Source organism: Caloenas nicobarica, chromosome 6 (genome assembly GCF_036013445.1).
Source record: "Caloenas nicobarica isolate bCalNic1 chromosome 6, bCalNic1.hap1, whole genome shotgun sequence".
In the NCBI taxonomy this organism is placed as follows: Eukaryota; Metazoa; Chordata; class Aves; order Columbiformes; family Columbidae; genus Caloenas; species Caloenas nicobarica.
This window is the reverse complement of record NC_088250.1, coordinates 7,280,685-7,302,335: the sequence shown is the minus strand read 5'-3', so window position 1 is coordinate 7,302,335 and position 21,651 is coordinate 7,280,685. Positions and strand designations below refer to the sequence as shown.

The 21,651-nt window shown below is 50.3% G+C and overlaps 1 protein-coding gene and 1 long non-coding RNA gene across 2 annotated transcripts in view; both read left to right on the top strand.

The window, feature by feature from the left end:
* The first annotated feature begins 5,348 nt into the window (after positions 1 to 5,348).
* Positions 5,349 to 7,121, top strand: LOC135990519 (uncharacterized). Its single transcript, XR_010606424.1, has 3 exons — positions 5,349 to 5,472; positions 5,768 to 5,886; positions 7,053 to 7,121. It is a non-coding gene; the product is annotated as an uncharacterized LOC135990519 (long non-coding RNA).
* A 10,686-nt stretch (positions 7,122 to 17,807) lies between these two features.
* SH3BP4 (SH3 domain binding protein 4) overlaps positions 17,808 to 21,651 on the top strand; it is a 38,057-nt gene continuing 34,213 nt past the window's right edge. Inside the window, exon 1 of the mRNA XM_065638191.1 lies at positions 17,808 to 17,879. The gene's annotated coding sequence lies outside the window, so the exon portion shown is untranslated. The remainder of the gene's footprint in view (positions 17,880 to 21,651) is intronic.

Here is a 21,651-nt window from a genome sequence, read left to right as displayed (position 1 = left end):
CTCTTGCCCTAGGAGTGTGAGGACCACTGACAACAAGCTGCGGTGGCTCAGGAGATCAGCAATAAGACGGTGGGGGACCCCTTTCCTCTCAGGGACGTATGGGCAAATCCAGCCTCCTTTTGGTGGCTTGTGGGACAGGAGCTGTAAGCCAGTTCCTAGCACGTAGAGGCCGCAGCAGAGGACAGGATCTCTTAAAGTCTTTTTGAGAAATTGCAAGCATATATTGGGAACACTTTACCTCCTCATACTGAGACAGACACTTTTGAAACCCCAGCATGTCTAAAATTTTTGCTAGTATTCTTTGAGGCTTGTTTTTTTTGATGGGTTAAAAAAGATACCAGCTCTCCTCACAGACCTTACCTTACCCATGACCTTGGACTATGACAGCTACAACAGCTCTGCCATTAGAAAAAAATAATCTTTTGAGCCTGTGGCTGGAAATACCACTCCCAATCTAACTGCCAATTTCTCTGCTGGAGCTCAGGCTCCATCAGAAGAAATCTGCAGCGGTGTTTCAGTTCACAACCTTCTCTACAGGCAACACAGTTCAACATTAGAGACGATGAAACAAATAAGTGGAGGAAGCTAGGACGCGGGAACATAATCAAAGGCATTAAGCCTTTTAAGATAGCGTCTGTCCTAATATTTACAGAGTCTTTCCAAAGCCAAGAGACTTCTTCTGGACTTCAAAAACTCGGTGCTCCTCTGTTCTTGTTTATGGCCTCGATGCCAAAGAAAATTGAGGGGCTGATAAACACCATGCACCCTGCCATGCTCTGTCAATGGATGTCTTCCTTGGGATTAAGTGCCTAAACAACATAAAAGTGTTTTCATTTTGCTTTATGTTCTCATGTGTCTCCTGAACAATTATTTTCAGATTTATACAGGAACATGAACTCAGTAGGACTTGGGGTTTTTTCTGCTTTTCCAACAAGCTCCAGTGCCAGTCCATGTGCAGAGTGTCTTGCTCTGGCATTGTCCTCGTGTGTCCATCTTGTAATTGTCACTCGGGTGGGAATTCACTCATCTGAATTCAGAGCAAACTCCAGCCGACCAAGGAGTGGCTCCCCTCAGAAAAGTGGACTTATTTAAAGGGAGCTTTCACTGTAGACACTTGATGTTCAGTCTCGTTGGCTGTCTGGATCCTAATTAGAGAAGGGAATTGTGGACCGGGAGCAGGAAGTTGGCAGGACTCCCAAATACAGGTTCATGCCAGGGTTGCAGTCTTCTGGATTGACGCCGCATCAGGCGGGTGATTAGTGGCTCCAATCCCACTGCTTGGCTATAATGGAATAGAAGCCCTCTAATTGTGTGTTAATTAGAGCTAATTGCTCACCAGGAAGGAACTCAGGCCTTCCTAGCTGATGCTGGAAAGCAGAGATAGAGGAGTGCTCCTGGCTGAAGGAGGAGCCCTCCAAAGCAGGGCTCCTGCAAAGGGGGATACTTGGCAGGAGGCAGGGAAGGGCTGTCCAGCCCATCTTCCATCCCTGGCACCTGGGTCAGGTCTAACCCTGCACTGATCTGGCTTGTCTGGATCTGTGCTCTGCTCCTAGGCTGACATCAGGCTGAGCCCATCACTTGTTAGCATCCCAACAGCGACAAGTGTTTTCCAAGGGCTGATTCAGAGAAGAAGCATCGCCAGAGGCAGGACCCAGAGACAGGACCAGGGGTCAAGGATGCCAGCTGTGGATGGCAGGCACAGCCTCTCTCCCGCTAGCACCCCTGCTCCTAAATCACAGGTACCTAGAGCTGGTGCTGCTCCGTGTCTGCAGGAACCCTGCTGCTCAACCCAGCCTCATTGGGAATGGAGGGCACAGACCTCCTCCTGCTTCAGGCCTCTGCACTGCAGGAGAAATTCCCTCAGATCCTTTTTTTCTGGCGAGAATTTCAGACCAATATCAGCTCGAGGCTTTGCAAGGGACATGGAGGGAAGCTGGGGAGAGGCAGTGGGAGCTGGGATATGTGGTGTGAAGAGAGGATGGACATGCACGCAGCAAATGCCTGGCACGGTATGGCACGAAGCAATTGCAAGCAGGAGTTGAGCTGGGCTGTGACTTTGGAAGAGAAAGAGAACAGGCCCAGCAGAATCGACAGCCTGAAAGTGAGTGCTGACCATGCCCCAGCTCAGGATAAACGTGTGGGGTCAGGAGTCTGGCTCTTGTGGATCTGTTGTTGCAGGGAGGAATGCGAGCAATTTCTTGGCACTCTTTCTCCCCGGGGTATTAGCATTATAAAGGGAGTTGCTGAAATGCGAGAGTTCAGATACGCTGTTCTTGGCACCGTTCACCATCTCTGTGGGTCTTGGGGGTGCTCTGTGCTTTTCCAGTTACTATTGTCTAAGGATGATTTGACTGTTCCACACTTTTCGCATACAAGGAACCCCGAGACAGTTGAGGAGGATGTCTGGCAGGAGGAGATGGGATGACACCCCCTTTCAGCATTGCAAAAGCCCCTGCTCGCACTGTCTCTGCAGGAGGTGAGCAACCTGAAGCCTGCAGGAAAAGGTCTCCTGGCAAGGACAAAACAACGGATTGACGCTTTCTTTCCTTTCCTGATGTGTATGAAGGGATCCCAAATGGGTCTTTTTGTCTCTTCTGGCTCTAGTTCACACTAGGTATTTAAGCCTAACGAGCCTGTGATTATATCCAGGGCACTCAAGGATGGACAGAGAATCTAAACCTCAAGGACAGGTATTTTCAAGGCAAAAATTTGGAAAGACTCCAGGGAGATAACTTCCTCTGTGGAAAGTTTGGACCCTGACTACCGAATGTTGGTTGGTTGGTTGTTTTTTGGGAAAAAAACAAAACAGCAAAAAAAACCCCCCACCAACAGCCAAACAAAAAACCCACCACACTCTGCCTCCTTTTACAGCAAGTTGCAAAACTTTACTGCTTGTCAAGCACCTCAGTACCTGTCCCTCCTGGGAAAAGGAGATTTACTGTCATTACAGCGCAGATTCACCCAAGTGCTTCAGGGTTTGAGTGATGCTGGGCACAAATTCATGCCCTCAGTCATTTTTAGCAGCACCTTGGAAAAGACTTATTGTCCTTCCCATCACAGTTATACAAATGATGGATGCTCTGGGAAATCACACTGCAATCAAAACAGAGCTGGAAGAATGGTTGTTTGTGATCTCAGATCCCTCAGGGACATCATTTCCAATCCAGTTTAGATTAAATTGAGCCAAAAAGTGTCTAGATTGTGCAGTTGTAAAGTAGCCAAGAATTAATGAGTTTTCATGATCCCAGGTCTCCACTGCAATTTCTTCTGCATTCCTCTGGCCACCCACATGCATGGAACAATGAATGTGCCCCGTTTTGGGGACTATTGGAAGATCAGCGAATGTTTATATACTGAAAATTGCCCTTTGAGCCATTGAAAAGGCACTTTGTCCTCACCAGGAAGGACTGCTGTAGCAGCAATGGAAGCTGGCAGTCCCTATCACACTGTGTGGGCTCCTGCAATGAGGATGGAGATGGAACAGCTACATTCCTCTTCAAGCCTCAACCAGTGGGAGAAGCATTTTAAAGCATTGAACTAATTTCTTAAAAACAGGCACGTTAGTTTTTGCATTCAGCGTTAACTCAGAAGCCTGGAGAACCTCAATCATAAAGAGCCATGTGGAGGTTGTGTTTCAACAGACACATAGCCAGGGTTCGAAAGTAAGACTTTGAAAGCAAGACACGTGCCAAGCTTGATGAGAGGTGGCAAGGCAGCTCCGAGACCTGCTTGGGAACAGGAAAGGACAAGGATAATGAAAAACTGAGCAGACCGTATATCCTTGACTGCTGAGCAAGCCCACAGCCCTTGCTGGGTGTGCAGAGGTTGGAACTACAGGGAAACAAGACAGCCACCAGCATCACCACGTTGGCTTTGCTGGGCCACCAGTTCTGGCTTCTCCACCAGTGCTGCAGATGGGAAGCAGCCCTTCGGGCATCTCCTCCGATTCTGACAACTTCTCAACATTTCCAGGTAGGAGTGGTCCTTTTATCGGTAGTGTGCTCTGGTCCTGTGGCTCAAACAAGTGGCTCTGTTTGGGGAGGTGGTTTGGATGATTTGCGGCAGGTCAGGTTTTGTTGCAGACAGCTGGCAAAACTCATGCGCGCTGATGCATGATCTCCAGGGGAATGAGCATCACTGCAAATTGTCACCAGGAGCAGTGTGTCCATCCACCGAGTGCCTGGCAGAGAAGAGCTGGACCTTGGTTTAGGCAAATCTCCCACTTTGGGTCTGCTGCGGCCACCCCAAATGATGACCTCGAGCTTGGCCATCAGAAGCCACATCAGCCTGGAGCAAGGCTGTGCAGGAGTGCTCTCTGTAGCCCCTGTGCTGTGCTGAGCATGACCCCAGGGGGACACATCCCCCACCCCGCACAGCTCCTGCTCCAGCAAGGCAGGTGCTGCGTCAAGGTACACCTTCAGATGCAGTCACAGGGCAACCACAACTTCTCTTCTTTTGGGCTACAAAGTTCTGGAGCCACAGTGCCCTGGAGGGAAGGGAAATACCCCTGATTTTCTTGTTAGCTTCTTTCTTGGCTACAGGTGGTGTTTCATCTGCTTTCCAGTTAAAACGGTGGAGGTAGAGCACCTAGCCATATCCTTTGCACTAAGGAGCATTTCGTTCCTTGGGGCTGCCATTCCTGTTCCTTATTTGCTTCATAAACTTGGCTGGAGCCCTGATTCCCTGTGGCACTCACTCCGGCTTTGTTTCCAGCCCTGTGAGGAGAAAAGGAGTGGTAGAGCTATTGCATGGGTTGTCCAAGCCCTACAGTCTTGAAGTTGCAGCAGGTAGATGAGAGGCCACACACGGAGCTGGGCAGTGCTGCTGGAAGAGGAGCTGGCATGTCCTTCTGCAGCAGCGGGAGCAGCCTGGGAGCTTTCTGCCCTCTGTGCAGGGCAGGGATGGAGAAAGAGGCAACTTTGAGCTTCCAGAAAAATAGGCAAAAATCTGTAGAGTTTAAAGCACTTGATAAATGGTATAACAGACTTGTCTAACAAAGAGCAAAGCGTTTTATGTATAGTGACATGAATGTTAATAGTAAATTAGTTAGGAAGTCCAGTGAAGCATGACACTAATCAGGAAAGGTGAATGCATCTACGCTTTAAAGTAGGTGATTGCCACTGAATCACCCCAATTTGCTGCTCAGCAACAGCTGGTGCAGCAGACCCTGCAGCGGGAGGAAGGCTGCTCATCGCCAAGGGGACCTGGTGAGTTTTACAGCTCTGACGACTGTGTCTTGAGACTGTTTTGCAAAACCCTGGGACTAATCGAAATGGCACTCCAGCAAGATGTGGTGTTTAGGCATGTAAAACATGAAGCTGAATTGCTTTTTTCAGGACTGAGCAAAGGTGAAGTGTCTGAAAGTGAGTGGTCCACAGCTGATACAGGCACCTGAAAGTCCATCGTGACTTTTGTCACTTCTAGAAGGGACATCCCGCTCTCTTCTTTGCCAGGAGGGTCACAGGTCCACAGGTAATATGCTTTGGAGTGTGTTTATGAACATACATGCGCAGTTTAAAATATATAATATACCTATATATATGCATTGTATTTGTATAACAAGTAACAGTTTATATATGTTTTAATAAGTATATTCTAAAAGCCCATGAACTCTTACTGTACTAATTACGAAATGGGCCACGCCTCAACTTTCCTGTTATCTGTGTTCCTCCTGTTGATTTTGAGTAAGTCAGACTTGACTATTTTCATTCAGTCTGAAGCAAATAAAAAAAATAACAGTGAAGTGAAATGTGCCATTAATCTGTAGGCAAACTGGTAAACTTCCAACTCTGCAAATGATTTACTGGAATCTTTAATGAAGTCTGAACAGGTGAATTATGGACAGCAAAACTGGGAACAGCATTTGGCATTGAAAAGGAGAGTAAGGTTAGTCTATTTTTGTAATCATTTTCCTATCAGAATTACGCTTTTCTGAATCTTTATGATGCTTGGATGTAACCTCTGATATACTTTTTAAATGACGTTTTCATCCCAAATTAAGATTGCATTGTAAAGATATCTGTCACAATCCTATCTGATCACAGCTGCTACAACACCCATGTTAGTTTTGCCACTACCATGGCACTAAGTTCTCCATCTGGAGTGGGCTGGGAGGGATACAGGCTTTTCACATCGCTGATGCAGTCCTACCTGAAGTTTTTCACTTTCTGAAAAGCTGAGATGTGCAAAAAGATATACCTGCTTCTGCTTAGGCAAGAAAGCCACCTGTGAGGAATCAATGATTTAGCTTATGTTCTTAGTTCTTTTAAACAAATAATGAATGTACATGACGCCTCCTTCCTGCTCAGCTGTGGCTTTCATGAGGCATGAAGATGAAGCCATCAAGCAAAACTGAATGGTTTGTCATATAAATGTTCATCTGCCACCTCCTACCTGTTCCCCACTTCCAAAGCACAAAATAAGGGATTTGGACCCAAACCAAAAGGGTTGGTGGAGTTGAGTCCAAATGGGCCTGATGTCTTGACCAGGCTGTGGCTCCAAGGGAAGGTCCTTGAGCTTGGGCTGACGTTGTGCCTCTGGATCCCATCAGAGTAAACGGAGAAATGTAGCTGGATCTGCTCAGGGACAATGTCTTGGGCTCTCACAATGCCTTCCTGTTGGTGATGCCTTAAAGCTGTGTGTTGAGTTTCCTAAGGCTGTGAGTTGAATTTCTCCTGGCTACCCCCACAAAATATTAGCCTTCGATGCTGGTATTGAAGCCCAATTTGGGAACTGTTCCTCCCATCAGGGTGAAAGCCAGCAGACAGGCTCCCTCCGCACTGGCTGCTCGTTGCTGCCAGCGTCTATCCTCGCTGGAAGGAGCTTTGCGCTTTGCTGAGAAACCATCAGCCTTGATCTGCAAGTCCTCCTGCCCTTTCTCTGGGTCAGAACTCACAACAAACCACCTCAAGGTTTGAGGGACTCCAGCATCCACTGAGGAGGCTGCTCCCCACTTCTCCAGCATCCAGCTCACACCATCCAAGCGTAAGATACAGCCTCGTAGTCTTAAAGGCTGTGATCAAAGTAAGTCTGTGCTTTCCTGTTTGTCCCAGCTCCTGACGAGTACGAGACCTGATGTGACTAGATACGAGCGGCGAACGTGCTCTTGGGGAGGTGGAGACCTTTTGAACTGAGGACAGCACGGCATGAAAAGTACATCTGTGTTTCCCCAGCCCTCCCACCTCCTGCAAAGATTCCGGGGTGGGAAAACCTCCCTTGATCCAGAAGCTTTGCCAAAAGAAAGGAATTGAGGGTAACACTTGGATGTTCAGAGCTCTGTGTCAGCATAACTTTGGCTCTTCTTAAAGCCCGGGAAGAAATAACTCCTGGAAAAGCAGTAGCGCTGGTTCTGTCAATTCAGCTTGGTTTGCACAGGACCGTTTGGGTTACAACTGCCTCAGGTTTGCTTATGATTTTTCAGGCTGTGTTTCTGCGCCAGCTGAAACCCTGGAGGAGATAACATGGGTGTCACACAGCCCAATGCAGCTACAGCCAGCCTTCCCTTCCTTCTGTCTCCTCCTGCATTGCCCTATAAGCTCCAGAGGGTGTTGTGGGATAAACCATCCCTTGCTACCTGGGAGAATGCTTTTGGACCCAGGTTATTCTGTTTCTAAGCTTTAAATTACTGGTTTGCATTCGCCCAGCCAGGCGGAGCCAAACGCAGCCCCGCCGACCCCAGGGAGCTTCAGCCAGGGGTGAATTTGGCCCAAGATGTTTCTATCACAAAGCTGTCAAAACCAATTTCCTCTGATCAGACTGATTTGAAATCCCAGCGGAGGAAATTCATCTACTGCTGGTTGCTGGATATAACGGCAAATAAACATCAGAGGCAGGAAAGCTTGGCTGGAGATGAGAAATCTTGTCTTGTGATGAGAGGTTATGAACCTTTCTTATCTTATCTCTTTGGGTTTCGTAACGAGAAGTCTGACGTGGCAGCGGCAGCTCACGCCAAGCAGCCTGTCCCCAAGCCCCTGCTGGGTGCTGGGGTGTGCTGGGCGTAGCAGAGAGACCAAGGGCTGGGGACACCGCCAGGGGACAGCCAACCATGCCCCTCCCAGGTTTGTGGTGTGACCTGGGGACAGGGCAGCCCCACCGCAGCGTGGCCACGTGGTGCTGCATGGCAGGACTCGTGCCTCCCCCAGGATGAAAGACGTGATCTTTGCATCCCCGGGGCTGACTGCTGGCGTGCCAGATGTTTTCTCATGCCCTGGATGGGGGGTGTTGAAGGACGAGGTGGGGAGGAAATGTGCCAGCATTAAAGCCATGGCGTATTTAGTAGCAGATACTTTATCTGCTGCCAACATCCAAGCAAATGCCTATGGGAATATGCCAGCCCTGGCCAAGGTCCTTCCTACAGAGCTCTTGCCGGTACGCCCACGCTGACTGCTGTTTTGGGGTGCAGCAGTGGGATCCACCGGTGTGGGAGCTGGCAGTGGAGCAGCTTCATTCCCTTCACCTCCTGCTCATCTTGTCCTTAACTGGGGTACCTCCACTTGTCGGAGCCCCAGGACCCCTCCGAGAGCCACCTGTGACCGCTGCTCCGGGCATACGGTTCCTCTCCAGGTCGTGCCAGACCCCACCACCTCCATCGCATCTCATGTCTCTGGAAACGGCGTGGTTTTTGATCTTTTTTGCTTGCAGTAGCTGCTACGCTTCCGCTGAGTGAACTAACCCATGAGGACGAACCCATTCCACCAAGCTCCCATGGGAAAGCGGTGGCAGAACCAGGAGTCACCACCCCGTACCCTGACTCCCATCCCTGCACCGCAGCCAGCATTGCAGCAGCCAGGAGGAAATGCTGGAGCTTAAGTGATTTAGCTTGGGGAGTGAGTGAAATCTACTTATACAGGCTAATTGATAGCGAATGATTCCTTAATTAGAAATTATAGAATTGCCCCCTAACTTATGAGGAAGAACAGAACCAATGGATTGAGGAGCTGAGGGGTATTTTTTGTGGCTGTTGTTGATCTTCCTTCAGAGATGCTCTTGCCAATTAACTTGTCATGACATAAATTTGTTTGCCTTAAAATATCCAGTTAGAAGCATTTTCAGATCCATTATTTAAGGCCTGAAAATAAATATTGGATGCCCAAGCTGCGCTTTGTGAAAGCTTAGAGCAGCTTGCCTTTTCACTCAATTATTGATCATGCTTTCCGCTGCATTGGGGATGCTACTGCATGCACAAGAGAAAATCCTGGCTTGTTTACTTGCTCATTTTATTTCTCGAAGTCTCTAAAAACTTATCCAGCAATGGATTTGGGATGTTTATCACAGCAGAGAATTTATTTCTGATGCTAAGGCCCCATCAGGGAGCTTCCAGCACCAAGTATTTCTCACTGTAGGCACTATGGATGGGCTGGTGTCTTTTTATTTAAAGGAGAAATGCCAGTGAATGGCACGGCACGTTTTCACTGCCACCAGGAAAGGTAAGCATTGCACTCTCGCTAGCTGGACGAGCACAGAAGAGCTACCAAAGCCTGGCTTCTTCAGTAGCCAGGACTCACTGCGTGGTCCAATGGATGCTTTTCTCACATCAGGGACTTCTGTCTCTCTCTTGACATGGACTTTCTGATGTTTAATAAAGTATGAGCATCTCACGCAATTTTTTCCTCGCTGAGACATTTACAGGATCTTTCTTCTCAACGCAGATGTTGTTCGATATAAAAGTTTGCCAGGACATATTTATCCTTGGAATTGCTGTGCTTGTGTCAGATTTGATTGCAATTAGCCCCGGAGGCTCCTCAGGGAGGAGAGCAGCTTGTCAGCGTGGTGGATTGGACCTCATGTTCTGCAAGCATCAGTAGAGAGGAGTGGTGAAGGCTCATAGTAGTCAAGTAGCAACCAGTTGTGAGAGCCAAGGAAGTGAGATTTGTAAAGGGGGAGGAACTGCATAAACTTCGCTCTTGAAAGACTGCAAATAGGCTTACAGATCTATTTGGGGGATGCAGTCTCTGGGCCAGCAGTCTCCCAGCCCCTTTGAGATGCCATCGCCCAAGAAGGGCTCACCCTTGGCTTTGTGTCAGCAGATCTGCCAAGAATTTGCAGTGGAAAATCGGTTAGCTTGGCTGTCTCGCTTTGCAGCCAGAGCTTTGACAGAAATGGCATGTCCATGGGGAAGGTTTCTGCATCCTATGTGTCCCACAGAAAGCTGCTCTGATGGATGTTCTTGAGCAATGGGAGCCCCAGCATCACCCAAGATGGGTCTAAGCATTGTCAGAGGCAAAAATAACAGGAGACCCATTTGTTGCATAGGAGAATTCACTTTGCATCCCTGTTCCTTCCCGCATGGTGAATTGGGACCACAGAGCTTGAAAACACTGCGGACTCATGGCCCTAATTAATACTGCAGACAAGCTGGCAATGGGATGCCACCAGACAGGCTCCAGCTACAGGCCTGACCACCAGCAGATCTGCAAAGTCCTCACTGTGCTAAGGCTGACAGTCAAAGCCAGCAGGAATTTCACCCTTGATTTCAAAGAAACCAGCATTTTGCCCCAAACCCTACTTCTCCTGTCTGCTGCTTACCTGTGACGCTGGCCCCAGCACAGACCGCAGCACAAACGGACCACATGAGCCCCAAGTCCTTTTTACCCGATGACGACCAGGACATAACCAGCCTGATCGATGCCATCTCCATCTGCTTTAACAACTTCCAGCCCCAATTTTTCCACTTTTTAAATGGGAATAATGCCGTTCATGTCGGTGGTGATTCCTCTGATGGATGACAAAGGGGAAGCTCAGCTTTTTGGGCTGACATTGCTCGATTGCTGTTGTTATTGCAGTGAAGGGTACGACTTCTTAACATCTATGCAAATAATCCCATGGCACTGGGAACTAAAAGAGACCTCAGTGCTGGCCAGCTGGAAAAGAAGAGAACTGGGCATTTCTTCACTGTAGAAAAGAAGTGCGAATAGTGGACTCATAAAAGAGAGAATGAAAAAAAAATGTAGACCAGAGTGCTTTCTGTTCTCCTTTACATGCTTATAAAAAAGCAATTCAGGCTCGGCACATGCATTTATTAAGCAAAAAAAATTCTTGTGACTTCATTTCTTTCCAGGGCAGTTGAGCAAACTGCTCAATACGCCGTGACCTTGAAACATAATGAAGCATTCAAAAGCAAATCCGGCGGCACAGAAAGGAAGTGTGTTTGACCATGCAAGAGGAGGTACTGAGGTCCAAGTAAGAAACAGCCAAGCGGTTATCTCTGATGGCTTAAATCTCATCTAGGCAGCGCTGTTTACAAGACCCCCTTTGTTAAGAGCGCCACAAACAGTGCAATGTGTGGAGGGCTCTGCAGAAGAGTACCTGGCATCGTGGCGCGCATCTGACATTTAACATCATTTTATAATGATATAACTGAGTCATGTTGCTCTTTGCCCTTGTCAGTGTGTAATAACCCTCAGGACAGGCACCTGCATGTCTGGTAGCAGTGACCATTGCAAAATGTCATCTGTCCCAGTCACCGTGTCATTGTCCTTTGGGCCGCACCAAGGACAGGGGGCAGAGGATGCCTTGTGTAGGTAGGACAGGGTTTGCGTGTGGTTACAGATTTAAAACCCAGCCAGGGTGTGCTGGGGGCTAACAAAAGAGCTTTGAACTGGCACATTGCACATCAGCATCACTCCGTGTCCCTTCCCCAGCAATAAATGTCCCCAGTTTTATCTGAGGCAGTTTTGGAGAGAGAGTGCTTGGGTGAGCTGCTGCTGGTGTACAGTAGGGAGACCTGGGATCTCCTGCTATTTGCATCAAGGTGGAGAAAACCGCAGGCGGCTCTTCTGACAGATCATCACGTTAAGTGGGGTTAATGGTGTGAAATTGCACTGGCTTGTGTTCGAAGCAGCTATCATCAATTCAATTAACCACATTGATTAATACAGGAGCTTGGCAAACGTCATAAATGAAACTGCCTATCACTGAACGTGGGAAATTACCATGTCTTACACAATTAAAACGAGGAAACTTCCCCCTGTTTTATCATGGTGCTTCCTGAAAGGTGGAAAGGATCTGGCAGCGATTCAATGGAAGGAAATAAATGTTGGGCATGTCACTCCGCAGCACCATTAAATGGCTCTCGCTCCCCGTGTCTTTGCCCCAGAGAAGATCTTTAGATGCGTAGGTGGAAATCTGGGAGTCATCAGCCAAAACCGGTGGAGAAAGGGCTGCTTGGAGTCTCTGAGGGACACAGGAAGGCAGCCTAGGACAACATTGCACTGAGGTCCTCGTTGGCTGCAAAACAGGGCTTTCTGCTCCTCTGATTCCCTCCTGCAAGCTCTGGGCCTGATCCAGACCCACAGAAATCTGCTGGAGCCTCTTTACTGACTGCAGCAATCATCTCAAATCCCATCACGCGGCTCAATTTGTCGTTTTGCTGGGGGCAGAGGGAGTAGGTGGGAGCCCATCTCTCCTTTCTCAACCTCATTTCAAGGTTCATGGCAATGCATCAATAATCGTGCCCTTTTGCGTGCCTCTTCTGCTGGGCAGGGATGTTTGTCCATCTACAAAGCCATCACAAACAGTACCGATTTCTCCCTTCCCATCAGCTTGGCGCTTTCATCCCTAACGATGATAAAACAGACTCATCTTGGTGGTTAGTTTTAGATAGAGCTGTCATTGAGCCTTGGCATTTTTTGCAGCTTCTGTCATTCTGTTGCCAGGAGAATCTCCATCGCAAACAAAAGCTTTTTTATTTTGTGCAATCATCGGTCTCAGGGAGGAAAATAAACTCTCTACGGGAAACCGCAGGACTGCAAGTCTCGCCGTTAGAATCGGCCAGCCAGGGTGGGAGGTATGGACAGGGGATTACTTGGCTTATAGTGAAAGGGTGACAAGAGAAAATGGAGAGTGCTATTTACTGGAAACGGTTGGTTAAAATAAAGGATTTTGGTTAAAATAAAGGATTTTCACAGAGTATCTTTCCAGGAGGAGAGAGGTACAGATGCATGTGTGGTGCAAAGCTCCCCAAAGAAAACTCCACCACCTGTCCCCACGGTGCAGCGTGAGCAGCGGGTAGGGGCTGCACCATTTGATGCACGATGTCAAGGATGAGGGATGCAATGGGGGTGGGAACATGTGTGCGAAGTGGCAGGAGGCGTGCAAGGCTGCTGCAAAGCCAAGGGCAGCGGCAGTGGGGTGGAAGGATACTGTAGATTTTACCTTGAGGACCACAGAAGGTGCAAGCCTGGTCCCCAGGCCTCTCTTATCTCTCACCTGCGCCTCTTTGCTTTCTTTTGTTCATTCAGTCAGTCAGTCAGTTGATGTCAGGCAGCCAAAGAAACTAAAAGCCTCTCTGGAAGCCCTGTCATTTGATTTGTGCACTTCCTCATCAGGCCTAGAAAAAATAATCTGTTATTAGTAGGAAGAGATCATTACCTGGCCAGGTGTTTGCCATCACCTTACAAACACTGCGGATGAAGGCTGAGCAGTTTTCACAGTGGTCACAAGTGACTTGCAGCTCCCCCACCCTGCAACTTTCCTTCCCCTTTGGCACCAACACGGCCCCAGATTTATGAAGCGAGGGGGTTAATGGTTACCCAGCAAATGTGTCTGGGGGATGCTGTGCCCAGAGTCTCAGGGAAAAGCAAAAGCAGAGGGCAGGTTTGCAAATACAGCATAGGAAATTGCTGCTTTTGCCTTCAGTCATGGCAATGGATGGAGATCTTGCATAACATTTGCAGTGTGTGGCTGAGGAAGGAATGGAAAAAAAACCAAAACCTCTCCAGACTCCAGCAACAAAACGAAATTGGGTAAATGCACATTCGGAGTGGAGATGGGTGTTGGAGGAGTAAACCTGCCCTGCTTTCATTACAGCCCAGAGTAATCTAATTCAGAAAATGAAGCAGAGAAAATCCATTTGGGGAGTCTGGTATAAGGAAGAAGATGCTTTGTTTGCCTATTCGAAATGCACCGAGACTTATTTATTAGAAACTTTTGTGGGTAACAGGTTTTGAAATGAGAAAGTTATACATACAAAATAAATCTTGTCTGAATCATTTCTTTACTTTATCCTAGTCATAAAACCCAAGTACCCAGACCAAGCAGTTCAAACACCTGTAAACGCCGCCCGTGTCAGCGATGCTCTGGAGCCTGCCTTGCTCCCTGCCAAGGGATGCAAATAAAGAAAGAGCTGCTGCTTCCCGGGAAGGCAGCAATAGCTCTGCCACCCACTTCCATAGGAGAAGATCTGTCTTAGGTTGGCATGAACCAAAAGGGACTTCAAAATCTGCCAGCTATCCCTATCCCCATCCGTCATCATTAACCATCATGCCTGTAATTAATTCGCAGCAAGGGGAAGATTGGCCTGGGAAGAGCTCACCCCAGGGAGTCTGCTGGGCTTGCTGTACTAATGAAGCATTATTAAATGTACCTTGGCAGTCAAGCACTCCCTTCCCCAGCTCCAGAAAGCAATCTATAGCATGAAACGGACAAAGGGATTTGCTGGACTCCTACCAGATTTGAGGATCATGGAAAAAACCCTCCCTCCAGTGCATAGCAACAGGCTGCAACAAACCCAGGCTGCAGCAGGAGCTCGGACACTCCCACCCAGGGCCAGGATTTTATTAGATTCCATTTGGGAAGCAGATTTTATTAGGCTTACATATGGGAAGATTCCCATCTATAAGGCTTCAGAAGCTCAGTGTTAACAGTTGAGCCAGCACTTCACCTGCGAGACCATCCTTCTGCACCTTCGGCACCGGCGAGGGGTTTGGGGCTGCTGGGTTGGGTGCTCATCAGACCCAGGCTCGTTTGCAGGGCAGCCCATTTCAGCATTTTCCTCCAAGACAAGCAGATGTCCAGCTTCTATCCGCGATTTCAAAGGCAGCGTCAGAGCAAAGATGATTCCTTCTCTTTCTGAAAGAGCCAGATACACTCATATATCTGAGTCACGGGTATGTCATCCCAGACCAGCCCTTCTCCTAAGCACTGTTTAAGCAAATGGAGACAATCACCATTCAGTTTTGTGTAAGTGCTCGAGAAACAGCATAGGCGAACCGACAAGAGAAAGTCTCAAAATGAACTTTAACATGGAATTCCTGCAAAGTTAATTCCCAGCACCGTATAAAAGCCTGAGCTCATTAGGGCATCCTGTCGGGGTCTAATTGCTCACCAGTATCGCTTCCTGGCAGGGGAAACGGGAATGGCACACATCCAAAGAGGGGGATGGCTCTGCCATCGTGCCGGTGTGCACGGCTCTCTCCCGGCTCCCTGTGGTCCCAGTGGGAGTGGAGGGGACGCAGCAGCAGACGGCAGATGAAGGCAGGAGATGGGCAGGAGCCGGGCAGGGAGGCAGGAGCCCAGGGGCAGCCTGCACCAGCGCCTGCTGGAAGGATGCTGGGGACACATCTTCCATCCCCACGGATTTTTGGTCCCTGTCACGTACAGCACCCACCCATCCCATGACCAAATACTCCATGGCCCCTTACTGCTCAGAGCTTCTTCTGGGTGTTGCAAAACACTTGTTGCAAAACAGAGAGGGGGGTGAGATGTGGATGGGATGCTCATCTCTCCGCTCCAGACTTGGCCAGACCTTCCCCACCAGCAATGTTTTTAACGTGAGCAGCTCCCAGGATAGGCAGCAGTCGTCGTGCGTGAGTTGCTGATTTTTAATCAAGCCAACAGTTTTGAGTTAAAGTTCAGTTTTATCGCCTGGAGATGTGGGTTCACCACAGAGGGATCACGAGGCTGCTGAGCTGAAACTCTAGATGCGCATACGCCTCCCCCAGCCCAGAAACTAGCTCATCAGAAAAGACACTTTTATCCCCAAAGCCACTCAAGGCATCAGCCTGGGCTGATCCAGAGGATCTCCACCGTCCCTTCCTGGGCCTTCAGCTATTTAGGAAATGATTACATTGAGTAAGAATAAACTGGGATTTGCGAGGCGGAGAAAAAAAAAGTTGATTCAGACTTTGTTGGGGATGGGAGAGGACCGTGCGATTTAGCCCTCGAGACACAGACTCATTTAAGAGCGAAGCAGGACAATACTTTTTGTGAAACATCAGCTGTTTGGCACGGGAAGCTGTTTTTGGTAGTGTCAGTCGCTACTTTAGTATTTCTAGTATAAAAACATCTAATGAGACAAGTCATTTTGGACTTTACAGCATGAAAGAGATAAGAAATCAGACTAAGGATGCAAGACAGAAATAAACCAGCAGGTCAAATAATGCTGTTAATGAGAGTTTTGCACAACATGTGCAGAAGCAGAGCGAAAGGAGCACCAAGCCTGGGGCACCCAAACCAAACGGTTGCAGCACCCTGGTTCCTGCATGGCACCCACCACCAGCACAGGAGCAGCACCCAGCCCAGCTGCACCCCAGTGTTGCCAGCAGTTCGGCATTCGCAGGTGCCACCTGAACCGTTTCCACCAGCAAAGCAAGATGAAAATGCCCCGTTGCAACTAAAGAACCGGGCTATCCGGCTCCGGGGAGCCCTGCTTTGATAAACCCCAAACCTCCCAAAACAATGCAACAGAAATGAGCTCGCAAGGGTGCTTTGAAGTGGTTACACGGCTCGTTTCGTTTGCACTCACTAAACGAGGCTGGGGAAAGGGCTGGCCGAGGCCGGGGAGCCCCGGCTGACACCCGGGATGGGGTTTGGCCACGCAAGGACTCGCAGCCAGCCCAGCCTCGGCGAAAACCCCATCTCCTTCTGCAGCGCTGGGAGTTTGGGCGCAGGAGGAGCCAACATCAGGAAGAGGAAATTTAATCATCGGATCCTGATTAAACCCAGGAAAAAACAAGGCGGGGGTAGGAAAAGCAGCAGCTCGCACAGCCTGGGCCTTTCTGTGCATAGGACCTGCTTGCCCCAACATTTCTTGCTCAGTTGCTTTTCCCGGGGGTGTTTCAACATGAAATGGCCACTGCGACAGTCTCTGCGGCCACCAACGCAGCTGCATATTGCATCCATCTCTGACCTGTTGTGTTTCTTGCTCCTGGTACCCCATTTCCTAACCCAGCAGCCTTGTGGGGCAGCACAAACCCAGCCGGCACTGGGGTGGGATGCTCATTTACTCTGTGTGGTTTTAATGAGCATGAAGCCTTTTTTTGGCTTGGGCTGCCTTGGGGTTGGAGCCATTGCAAGCTTTGAAATCACCTTCTCAAACCGTGGTTAACTCAAGAAATTGGGTTGCGCAACTTAGTGCTTTATTGAGAATAAAGGTTTGATTTTGTTTTAGCATTTTCCTCCTCGTTTCTGGCAGGAATTCCCATTCTTCCCATTTTGGGGGATGGAGCACTGGGGGGATTTTTGCTCCGTTCCTAGACAGCACAGGGATGCAGCACAGCACAGTGGGCTTCCCAGCAAACACTCCACATGGGCTGCACTACACGGCTTCGCTTCCTTTACAAAGATGCATGGAAATGAATAAAAACCAACCAACCAACCATTAATTTGTATTTGTATTCACTGTGCTGTGGCACCCCCTTGCACAATCACTCCCTGTGTGGGAGCGATTTGTACGGGGGCTCTCCCGCACACCAGGGTTCCCCTGCAAGGCCGCTGCACACGCCGGCTTTGCACGAGGACTGACCTTTGCACAAGGACTTCACAGAGGGAACTACCCTTTGCACGCGCGCTTTGCACGACGCCCGCCCCCTTGCACGAGGCGCTCCTGCACCCCACGAGCGCCCGCGCGCGCTTTGCACGACGGCCGCCCCCTTGCACGAGGACACTCCCTGCACACACGTGTTTTGCACGAGGGCCGCCCCTTGCACGAGGACACTCCTCCTCCCCGCCCACGCGCTCTCTGTAGGGACACCCCGCTCCCACCCGCGCAGCTGCACGCGCTCCCCCCGCGGGCGGCCCCGCCCCATGACGTCAGCGCCGGCGCGGGGCGGGCGGCGCGAGCCGGGAGCGGGGTCGGGTCCCGGTGCCGCCGCCGGTGCCAGGTAAGCGACGCGCTGCCGGGGGGGGGCACCGCCGGCGGGAGCGGCTCCCCCGGTGTCTGCGGCTCCGCCGGGGGCTCCCGGCGCCGCCAGGGAAAAGTTTGCGGCGGCGCCGGGCGGGCGAGCGAGCGGCGGGAGTCGTGTGCCCCCGCCGCGGCGGGGAGGTTGCGTCCGGGCTCGGCCGGTGTGGGCAGCCCGGCCCCGCGCCTCCGGCTGCTCCGGCCGGGCGGCGGTAGGGCGCTCCGGGGCCGGTTGCACCCTTTCGGGTGTGCAGCGGCGTGCGGGTGTGTGTGCGTGTGCAGCGCTGGGCGAGCGTGAGCGGAGCGCGTGCAGTGCTGTGTGTGTGTGCACACTCTGTGCGTGTGCATCGCCCTGCAAGCGCACGTCGCTCTATGCATGTGTGCACATATACGTGTGTCAGCCCCGTGTGAGCGGCAGCTGGGGGAGCCCAGCTGGCCTAGGGTGGGAGCCACCTCAGCAGCGTCTGCTCCGGGTGGTCTGTCCCATCCCCGCTGCCCCACAGAGATGTCTGCTGCCAGAAACTTTTGCTTGCACCCCGATCATCGTATGCTTTAGGGGGGCTCGCTCCACCCCACTAGCACTCAGTGCTTGCAAGCCTGGCCCCAGCAGCCTGCCTGTTGTCCCCCAGGTCCTGCTGGCGCTGCTAGGAGGCTCAGGTTCGATGAGGGTCAGGTGCCAGGATTGGCACCCCCGCACCCAGTGGGGAGTCCTGGACAGCCAGGCGGACGCCAGGGACTTTGTGCATGATGGTGCGACCGGTTGTACTCTGGGGACAACACACAATTGTTTCCTGGCCTGCAAACTTGCGGTGATGTCTTAGAGCTGAGGCTGGAGGGAGACTGGGCTGGCTTTTCTTTCTTATCGGCCACAGGTGGGCTGTTCCCTGGGAGTTCGGGGTTCGGGAGTTCGTTTTTTTTAAAGAGCGTTGTACCAGCTGTGCCTGGCATTTATTTTCTGGGAGGGTTTGCCTGCTCGGGACTCACCGGTGTCATGGGGTTGCTGACCTTCTTGCTCCTTGCTGGCTGCCCGGGGCGGGGGTTGTTTTGCAAGCAGATAATGCTATTCAAGGCTTGGTTTACAGCCGTTCCTGCAGCATGGGTGCTTGCAGGACTGAGTTTGGTAGGAGAGGTGGACTCCTGCAGGTGTGTTACAGGGAGGCATGAATTGGTGGTGATGCGTTGCAGCCTTGGGCTCAGGTACTGGGGTACCCGTTCAGGTTTTTTGGGGATCCCAGGCTATAAAGCTGTTCAGGAGTAAACACTTCAGCCACGAGGTCAGCTCAGCAGTACTTAGAGCAACTTGGGTACAAATGGGACAACGATGCAGTTTTGCGCATCCCTTAACCCCTGTTTCTCCCCTAGGTAAGCCACGTTGCATCAGGCCCACAGGTGTAAAGGGCTGTGGGATGCAAGAGCATGCATGCAAATACCTAGCATCGCATCTGTGCTCTGTCGGGAGGGATGCTGAGGAATCATCTGTAATTGCCCATCACCTCCCCTCCAGCCTCCCACCCCTGGCTAACAGTACCTGAGATTTGCAATAATTTAAGTTATGACTGTTAATGAGCAGAGTGGCAGCTGGGGTAGGAGTTGGAGTTGTGCTGACATCTGTGTCTAGATAGCAAAACATCCCCCTCTATTCCGGGAAAAAGTACTCGTCCTTTATTTCCTGGTGTCTTAACTGCAGCAGTGGGATGCTTAGATTTGCTTAAAAACAAACAAACAAAAAGATACTGAAAATAACATGCCTTGTAGCTCTGAATGCTTGTATCTCATCCTAGCTCTTGCTCCTGTGTAGCAGGTCAGTACTGGACCCTGCATGAGTGCCCTCGTGCAACATCTCTGGTAACACCTTTCTTCTCTTTTCTCCTTTTTTCTCACCCTTTCCAGCAGTTAGATGCTCACACAGGATCGCTGTGCTCTACAGCGAGCTTTACCCTCTCTGGCCGCAAGCAGCAAGCGGATGCAGGTGCCCACGGTGCTTGCTGGTGCCCCATGCCATGGACTTGCAGCCTCTACTGAGCGTGCATCCTCCTGGATGGGGATTTTTTGCTGGCAAAGATGCCAGCTTTCCATATATATGTATTTCCAAAATAATTCTGGTTGGGACGAGGAAGAGAGTGTGCTTTTCAAAAATAGCAGCAATGTTACTTTTAATCAAATAAAGCCTGAGCAGTGTGGTGCTGTGTGGAGTGATTGCAGCCGTTGCTCGCTTCTGTACTTGACATCCTAATTATGTTTTCATTTTAATGAGAAGAAAACTATTTGTGAAGCAAAATATTTATTTTAGCCTGGTGGGATTGTTCAGAAGTGCTTGTATCTATGCTAAGGAGGTGGTTTAGACACTGCATTTTTTAAAATGAGAGAAACATTTAAATACAGCAAGAAGCTTTTCATCACGGAAGCCTGTCTGCACAAAGGGAGCTACCAGCTGTAGAGGTCAGGATGTGAAGGGGAATTTGCATTCTCCTTATTTTTCTTATTTTCAAGAGGTTCTGAAAGTTGCCTCACCTTCTGGCTTGGTGGGTGGATTTCTGACAGCAGGTGAAGCAGAAACGAATGCAAATAACCTTGCCTTGGAGTCTCTCAACCTTAGTTTGGCACTGGTCTTTTCTTTCCTTTCACAAATTCGTTCTGAAAACATCTGAGCTCTGCAGAATTCCCCGGAGGCTCCCAGTTAGATGCTGAGGAGGTGGGATGGGTTTCCAGCAGGTCGGGTTTTGCTCTCCCTACAGAAGTTGTGCTTTGGCTTGGCAGGGCTGGCTGTAATGCTGCTTGACCAAGAGTGGTTCCTACTGGGTGTTCAAGCACCCAGCAGTATTGCAGAGGGATGCCCATGGCAGTGGATGGGTGTCCATGCTGGTGGAGGGATACCCCAAACAGGGGGCTGGACATCTGTTGCACACTGGCTGTGGATTGCAACTCTTGGAGGAGTTTTGTGGCCAAACATTGACTTCCCTGGTGACCAGTGGCAAGCCGAGTTTAAAAGAGGGGGATCAATCAATATTTGTACTTCTTAACCATAATATGTATATTGCAATATATACAGTGAAATGTTCCTCAGTACTTCACCCTTCCAGGGCTTTCAGTCTGGTTTGCTCTTTAAAGTTTGCTCAGACGGGACCTCCTGGTGGCGATGGAGTGGGGGCAAATGTCAGGTTTCATAGGTGGCTTCGGTAGCGTCATGCATGTGTCGCTGTGGATGTCAAGCAGACAACTCACTTCTCGCGTTGTGGTAACACCCCAGGCGCGGTGCTAGGCTGGTGGGTTCGTTGCAGTGGGATTTTTATGTACGCTGCCTGGGGTGGAAGATGATGGATGCAGGAAGGTGTTTGAGAGCAATGCGTGGCTGCAAAGCTGGGTGCTGCGGGAGGTGTCCTGCCCTCTGCACAAAGCCTTGCTGGGTTACCGGAGGCATCTCCACTGTCAGCACCAGCTGATGGACCTATCCGGGCTGCTCCCTAAAACTTGCAGAATGAGGTTTTGAGCTTAAGAAGCGCAAAACGAGTCCCCCGTTATTGTTTCACACAGGACCTGAGCTCCCGCATCAGAGTGTGCTCCGGGTCCCTGTGCGAGCGGAGGACGCTTTGCGTTTGTTCTCTTGTTGCGAGCACGGCGCAAACAATCCCTGTGTTAACCCCGATGAGGGGCCAGCGTTTGGGCACAGGGCTGTCATTGTTCGAGGACGTCAAAAGCACCGTGCCAGCCTTGGCTGGGGCAGGGGCCACGTGGACCTCTTGGTGCTGACACGGGGA